Consider the following 8281-nt stretch of genomic DNA (forward strand, 5'->3'; position numbering starts at 1 on the left):
GGAAACCAAGGCACAGGCCACATAGCTATGTGGCAGAGCTGGAATTTGATCCCAGGTCTCTCTCTACACCAAGGTATCTCAACCTTGGCACTACTGACATTTTGGGCCTGATGATTCTTTGTGGTGAAAGTCTGTCCTATGCATTGTAAGATGTTTAGCAATATCCCGGACACCTACCCACTAGGTGCACGTAGCACTCCCCATATCCAGCTGTGGCAACCATAAATGTCTCCACACATTGCCAAATGCCCCCTGCTTTGAGAACCACCACTCTAAAGAAACCTACCTTAAAGAAAATTAACTCATTCTTAGTAAAAATTTAATTTAATATACAAAACTGCTAAAATCATTATGTATGCATTTTTCAAATCCTTTCAGGTGTGTCAACAATCCATGATCCAGATAAAAGTCTGATGAAGTTTCTGCAGTTCTGTACACCAATATTACTTTAGGCCTCTCATCCTTTTCCCCCTTGGCCACTCACTACCCCCATTCCCTCTAGCTTCCCCTCAGGAAAAGAGACTAGGAAGTCCTTCTGCTACAGAACTTACAGTAATTAACACAGAAAAATAACAGAATGGCTCTACTAAATAAATTGGCAATAGATATCACAAGGCTCTATAATGACATGTAATGCCTAAATGGTCTAAGTTATTTTAATTATCTCTTACTTCTCTGTATTCTACACTACATTTTAAGTTCTCAGGAGGCAGAAACTTTGTTAATTTCACCACTGCATCCCAAGCAGATAGCCCAGTACAAATAAAAAAATGTTAGCTCTTATAATATAATCAACAATTTGTGAACACTAAAATCTAGCATGGAACCTTTTATTTAAAGAACATTATTCTATAAATTCCTAATCACAAGTCAACACAAAACAGGGGAAAATAAATCAAATTACAACAGTTGAGGTGTTTATCTGGTAATGCCAGCCAAAAAATTTAGTGTGGATAAAAGACAAGTTGAAATATGTATATATACACAAACATACACATATATATGTATTGAAATGGGACTTTTAAACTGCTAATACTGACCTTTTCTACTTTACTGAAAAACCATTTAGCTGTAACCATAGGTTGCAAATTCAAGCATTCTGTGCTTCTACTTCTACCTAAGAATATTCTGTCCTCCCCATACCAAACTTGAATAGATGCACATCTAAGGTATAGATGTTTCAGGTCCAAATTCATTAAACACAAGAAACATGTCAATTGATGCTCAAAACTGAACATCTTCTGTGTAGCAACCCCCATCTCCCGTCCTGAACCCTGTCCATAAACCCACATTCTGTATCTCAGTAAACTGCACAACCCTCTACTCTAATGCCTGGAGGTCACCCTTGCCTAGGGCCCCTTGACAGAGACATCCAAAGTCTCCAGCCTCCCCCTCTTCCACCTACAGCTTCCTTTCTCATCTCCACTCCCCCTCACCCCACCCCAACCCTAAGCAACAGTCTGAAAGGAGAATCCCTATCTCCAGATCCCTTTCCAAAAATCCAACCTCCAAATGTTCTTTTGGAAAAGATGATCACTTATTGCTTTTCTGAAGTTTCACAGTGCAAATCTGCATGCTAAACTTCTGAAAAGTTTTACAGTGCAGAAACCTGTTTCCTTTTTATTCCAGCGTCCCCTAAATAACTTGGCCACTGCCCCCTTTTTCCACAACACCTACTAATATTCTAAGGGATGCCTTTCATCACTCTGCCCTAAAGCAGGAACCAAATCTCAGACTTGTAAAGCTACACGAAGATTCGAAGAGAATCTATATGGGAGATAGCAGGCAAGTACAATCTTAAAGCACTCTACAAGGAAGCACCTATCACTATCATGCAGCTGATCACAACTTTCCAAGTCCTGTTTGGCTAGCCTTGAACTCTTAACAATAACACAAAACAGCCTGCATTTCACCATGTTATTGACAGGGCTATCATTAAAGAATTTGCAAAAGGCTTTGCTGAAATCTAAATTAGTTCTGTGTAAGGTACTGTCTTCATCTACCAACTTTAAATGCACCTCTCAACAAAGTAAATAAAGGTTGGCAACTGTCAGGCACAAAAAAAATAGAGGACATCTAGTATCTGCATGGCTTCCACTGCAAACCTTTTTAAAGATCAGAGTTTTAAAAAACTTAGGAGTATTAAAATATTTTATGCTGAGTTCCCATTATTTACTCAGTCTTCTCTGTAAACAAATAGATTAGGTTAGGCATTTATTTCCTATGTAGTCCAGGAAAGCCCGGTTGTCTTTTTGGAAATGGCATAATAACCATGGCTTGAGCAGAATTTCAGTTAACCTGTACTAATAAATACTGAAAATACTAGTTGATGATTATACTCCTCATAGGACTTAATACCCAGAGGGTAAAGGGAAAGTTTTTTTTTTACTAAACTAGATGACGAAGCAGGCACTTCATGTATACATATCTAGCTTATATAAAATCAGACTTGTCTCCCTTACAGCAGAAACTATAAGAGGCTCTCTTGGGACAAAGACAAAAACCATTTAGACCCTTTAATTTTCATGCAAATGGCCTCCCCCAAAACATAAAGGAAATTTCACAAAAGTAAGGAAAAGCACTGACAAAAGTTCTACCTTAAGCCATTCATATGCTCTTAAACACTATTTTGGTAAAGGAAAAACCTGACTTTAAAATTTTTATGTTTTACAGTCTGTGTTAAATTGCGCTTTTCCATAAGGAAATAGCGGTGTTTTTTTTTTTTCAGGAATATTAACAAAGATTCTTGTGAATTTGTATTCTGTCTGAAAACACTTTCACTTTTAATATCCCCCAAACATAGTACCATTTAAAACATATTTTCTATAGATATTTCACTATAATACGGCATCTTAAAAGACAGAACCTTAAGAATTTCACAATTTTCACTGGTTGCATCGCTGTGAAAGTTTGCTGTATATAACTATTTTTCTGTCATACCTACTACAGAACTATTATTATGTTCTCTTTTATACATGAGGTAAATGATAGAAACCTGCCCAAGGTCACCTAAGAGAGCGGAAGAACCAGTTAGAACTGAGCACACCTGATTTCTGTTCACTCACCTAATTCACTGAGCCACCTGATCTTTCCAAAATCCCCAAGCCAAACTACGTCTCCCTTAAAGGAAAAAGCTCCCCTGTATTTTTTTTTAAACTTCTGTCCTCAGGCATTTCAACGATAGTGTGCCATGGAACTCAAACATAAAATTAAAAACTTCACAGATGGAGAACGCTGTTATCATTACTATGTAAATACCATCAATAACAGCACCTAAAGAAATGGCCATACAAATGTTAAAAAGCAATTTAAGTGCATTAGAAATTCACCGCTTTCAAAACCTGTCTATCAAAGTTTTTCTAACTTCCAGGTTATAATAAACAGTTAAAACTGAAGGTGACATAAACCATTATGATTTAAACCCAGTCTTTTAAAATTCAGTAGGAAAGGCCATGCACCTAAGTTCAGTATAGTAGGGTACGGATGACACCTAAAGAAGCTTCATCCTTCCTCCCCTGCCTTTGGAATTCCTACTGCTGCCACAGAAAGCATTAGCCTCTCTCAAGAGTTTTATAAATACTAGGGAACGGGAAATGCACTAATTTCCAGAGCCCTCTTTTTACAGGCTACATCAGGATCTGTATCTCCTTCAACTGCCCTTATCCACTACACTTCCAGCTAAGATTTGGGTGCTTCCGCAATTGATAGAGGAAAGAAATATTATTCAAACGTCCTTTAAAAAAAATTCTAGAAGGAAAACGATCCGAAATTCATCCTTGGGGAAAGAGAAGGGAGGTAGACCTCCCACTGCCAAAGGCGGTTGAAAGCTGCTCGTCAGAGGGCATTTATCCAAAGTGGCCAAACTTTCCCAAAATAGTCCTCTGGCGGCCAAAGGGGGTAAAAAGTGGAAAACCAAAACAAAACAACAAGCACACAGCACCATACTGACTGTGCCTCCGGATTACGCAGCCACTTCTCCCTGCAAAGTGCACGCTCCCGCGCCGCGGCCGCAAGCCGAGTCCGGCAAGCGGCGCCCCGCGGCGCACCCCTACACACCTGCCTCGGCCGGGGTCCGTCTCTCGGCGTCTACCTGTTGCAGCGCTCGCCAACGCCACGACACCCCTGCTGCGGAGACCCCCTAAATCCAACCACATCCAGGCCAGCGAGTGCCGCTCTCCCTGCAGCGAGAGAGCCCGAGGCAGCAACGCTCTTGCACCCAGGTGACTGCTCGGGCTTCCTCCGAGCAGCCTGAAGTTGGCTTGCGTCTCCCCGGTCCAATGACACCCCGGGCGCGGAGGGGCGGAGAGGAGGGGGCGGGGGCAGGGGCAGGGCCAGGGCCAGGGCCAGGGCCAGGGCTGGCGAAGTGGGAAGGGAGAGAGGGAGAGAGGGCGGGCGAAAGCCCGGAGGGGGAGTGGGCCAGCTCCAGGGCCGGGGTGGTCACATGTCCAGATAAAGTTCAGGTTGCTATCCCGCCCCCCTGAGCCCTTCCTATTGGCCCGGAGGGAAGCAAGTCTCCACGCCGCACAGGCCAGGCGGGTTTCTCATTGGACAATCCCGGCTGTCAGTCACCAGGAGGGCGACATGACTGATACAAAGTTGCTGCGACACAGCCTAGACTCGGCAGCTCCCTTAAAGCCGCAGCCACGGCGGGTGCTTGAGGTGCCGGGCGGCAGCTACGACACTGGGCACTAGGCACCCTCCACACGCTGCCCCCCGCCCCTCTCGCTCGACTGCCCCAAACTTGCTCGCGCCCACCTGACTCTCCTCCTGGCTGACCTCAGGCTATCTGGAAAGACGTGAAAAGTGTGGTGACGCGGAAGAAGTCGGTTTTTCCGAGATCCAGTCAAGGTGTTGGTCCCTCATGCTCTCCACCTGCAGCGCCAGGTGAGCGGCAGCCCTGGCCCAGGCACCGCCCACAGCGTCCGCGCGCAGGGGATGACTCCTAGTGGGCTTTACCCGACCCCTAAGGTTCCTCTCCCCGCCCCTTTCCTCGGTCTTGCGAGTTACCTCTCAGACGAGCAGCCGCAGCGTCGCTGCCAGCGAGCAAGAGGATCACGTTCCCACTCGATTTGAATTTCCTTGTTTTAACCGTGCAGGAAAAGCGGGTGATTTCAGTGCAGCCAAAGCCCTTTAAACGCAGCGTCTCTCCCACCCCATAAAAAAAAAAAAAAAAAAAAAGTGCCAGGGTCAAGAGCTGCTGCTCCCCTTTATGATTTTGTTGGTGCATTTATTAGTTTAGTATTGGATTTTTCCACTAGCTCAGTTTGAAAGCTTACCATCGAGGATATTCACTTCTTTATAATGGGTGGGAGGGGGCACATAATTGGGAGAAACACACAGGAGGGGAAGGAATCAGTGTTTTCTAAGGATCGAGTGTCTGCAAGAAGAAATTTCGGTTTCCCTCCAACCGCCCCCACCTCGACTCTCCGCTCGCCCACCCAAACGCTGTAGTTACTAAGCAAAAGGAAGGGCTTCTTTAACTTTGATTTCTAAGGACTTTGAGACTCCGCGTCTGAGCCTCCGTTTTGGGCTCCCGGCTGGCCCGGAGTCAGCACCAGTGACGTACACACCTAAATCTGGTCCCCCGGCCCTCGGCGACCCGCAGCCCAGTGGTGGCAGCTGTGCAGCCTCCCGCCTCACCCTTGCCTCGCACCCGCCAAAGTCGGAGGGCGAGGGGGGGTGGTGGTCAACCTGTCTGTGCCCAAAGGCCCCTCCTCTCTTTACAGTAATTAAGCTTCGGGATTCCAGACCCCGAACCCAGGAAGACTCGAATTCGCCGCCGCTCCAGGTAGGGAACTCCCTGGCGGCGGGGGCGACTCCGGTGCTCAGCAGTCCCCTGCGCGGAGCGGCCCCCGGGACCCTGCAGCCGGGAGTCCCAGCCAAGTGTCCCAACTTTCCCGCGGGGCCCGCCGTCACGCGCGCTCTCCCGGCCAGGCAAGGAGCCTGGCGTCGATCGCACCGGGCCGAGCACGGGCGCCAGGCAGGAGCGAGGGGAGTCCGGAACCTAGCTAGCGCCGGGTCAGGCGAGGAGGCGGCGGCTCAGCCTGCGCTGACAAATTATTCATTATTAAAGGAATGGACGTGTCTCTTTTACTAAGTTTTTACCTCCTTTACGGAGGGCCGGTCTTGCCCTGGATCTCAGCTTCTTGCAAAATGTAGGTTAGATTTTGCAGGGACAACCGCCGCGATCGCTCGCCTTTCGCCCAGCACCCCTGCCCGGAGGCGTCCCGGCGGGCACCTGGTCTCCTGCCCACAGCCCACCTCGGTTCGCCCACCCGCGCCCTCTACGCGGACCCTGTCTTCCCCAGGGCCGCCTCTGCGCTCCCCGGGCCCCCTCCCGCCGCTGTCAGCGCAAAGTGACTGTCGCTGCACTCACCTTTTCTAGGACATGGTGGGGAAGCTGGGGCGCGGGGCGGGGGGGGGTAGGGTGGGGGTGAGGGCAGCGAGACTCCCGCCGCCGCCGCCGGCGCCACCACCAGCAAGTCCAATATTAGCAGATCGGCGGTAAGGATGGAGAGGATGATAATCCCGGCAGTGGCCCTACTGACGGTGGGTAGAGCAATAGATCAGTAGTGTTGTTACCCCGCAGGAGGAGCAGAGGCGGCAGCGCCAAATCGCGCAGAAGGGGACGCGGGCGCCCGCCCGCCCCCAGCAGCGGCGGCCCGGCCTCAAGCGGGCCCCTCTCCCGGGGCTGCTGGTCTCCCGGGCGTTGACGGCGGCGGCCCTGGAAGCCGGGAAGTACGGCGGGATGATTCCACGCGTGAGCCCCGCAGCGCGGCTCTCCGCGCCCCCTCTTCGGGCCTGGGGTGGCCGGTGACAGCTCCGGCGGCGGAGCGTGTGTGTCTGTGTGTATGTGAGGGGGTGGCCGCAGGGGGAGCCCGCGGCGCCGCGGCCCCCTCCCCGGGTCACACCCTCAGCAGCGGGAGGAGGCTGCCGGCTGGTGGGAAATCGGGATGGGGGCGCCAGTGGCTGGTTGCCCTCTCACCCTGGCCCCTGGCGGCAAGGAGGCGGAGGGAAAACGGAACCCCCAATGCACGTAACCCTCCCTCCACCACTTCCCACGTCCTCCCGAAGTCTGGGCCTGAGCTCGCGCCCCGGCCTCAGGTGCAGTCCCCAGCCGCGGGGGGCGGCACGGGTTGGGGACCACGCACGGGGGGCGGGAGTGAAAAGTTTCTTTTCCTGCTCCCTTGCCGCCCACCCAGTGAGGCTGCTCCTCTCCACCTCTCTCGAGTTTGCGGCGCCTTTGCCCCACCCCCAACGTGGGGGGGGGGGGCCGCCGAGGAAGGACCGGTGGCTGCGCGTGGGGGCGTGTGGGGAGATTGGTGAGGAGCGGCGGCAGCGACCGGTCCCCTCGCTCTGACAGCGGCTGAGATGCGGACGGTGGTGCCTGGGCAGAGCAAGCTGAGGAAGGGGCCCAGCGCCAGGACCCCTCCCCCCTCAGCTCGGCGAGCGCTGCGCGCCCCCGCGCCGCCCCGCGCGCCCCCGCGCCCTCGCGCCAGCCGGGGCAGACACCTACGCAGACGCGAAAGTGAAAGGGGGGCGACCGAGCCGCGAAGGCGGGCGCACTGCGAGGGGCAGAAGATTAAGCTGTGACCCGCGATCCCGGGTTTCTCTCACTCTCTTTGCCCTGCGGAGCAGTCAGCTGCCTCCGGACTCCGGAGCCTTCCCGAAGTCCCACGTCCGCCACTCTCTGCCACACAGATCACCCCCATCAGGGGATGTGTGTGTGTGTGTGTGTGTGTGTGTGTGTGCGCGCGCGCGCGGGTTCACGCTCACTCACGTGTGTGAGATATAGGTTCAGCTCCAGACTCTTCCACCGCACCGTTACACTTACCCTTGGTGGAAAATTGTGTGTGTGTTGGGGGGGGGATAGAGTCACTACCCCTTACAGGCTTCCCTTTTTGTTGTCCTTTATGATTCAGTTTTTTAAACCCCGCGAACTGACCCCCCCATACCCCTTTCCCAGTTTAGCACTTCTTTTCCTACAGGATCTATTGACCACCACCCTAACCGCCCCCCCATACTTTTCAGGGTTCTTTCCCATTTTCTTACTAAATAGCTGTGAAAGTTGCTAATCTCTTCCCACACAAAACTGTGTTAAACTCGAAGCTGCTCTGTTAAAACAATCACTGCCTTTCTTCAGCCACATTCCCGATGTCCGAATATAGAGCTTTGGGTCCATCACCCACACCCACTGAGTATTGGCACTACTCAGTTTTTAGATGGCAGAAGGTGGAATTTTTACTTTTGCCTCAGTTCCCTTTTTTGTAGGGAATGTGAA

General features: G+C 51.2%; 1 protein-coding gene across 5 annotated transcripts in view; it reads right to left on the minus strand.

The window, feature by feature from the left end:
- Window positions 1-6425, minus strand: part of NR3C2 (nuclear receptor subfamily 3 group C member 2) — a 330847-nt gene extending 324422 nt beyond the window's left edge. Inside the window, exon 1 of one of the 5 annotated variants that reach the window (XM_073892336.1) lies at window positions 6377-6425. The gene's annotated coding sequence lies outside the window, so the exon portion shown is untranslated. Of the gene's footprint in view, window positions 1-4056; window positions 4400-4755; window positions 4887-5570; window positions 5667-6376 lie in introns of those variants that run through there. The other 4 variants (XM_073892338.1, XM_025874290.2, XM_073892337.1 and 1 more) reach the window with 4 other exon arrangements.
- Window positions 6426-8281: the final 1856 nt, after the last annotated feature.

This window comes from Callorhinus ursinus, unplaced genomic scaffold, assembly GCF_003265705.2.
Source record: "Callorhinus ursinus isolate GAN/ISIS: 27379988/994484 unplaced genomic scaffold, GSC_fseal_2.0 scaffold4, whole genome shotgun sequence".
Classification (NCBI taxonomy): domain Eukaryota; kingdom Metazoa; phylum Chordata; class Mammalia; order Carnivora; family Otariidae; genus Callorhinus; species Callorhinus ursinus.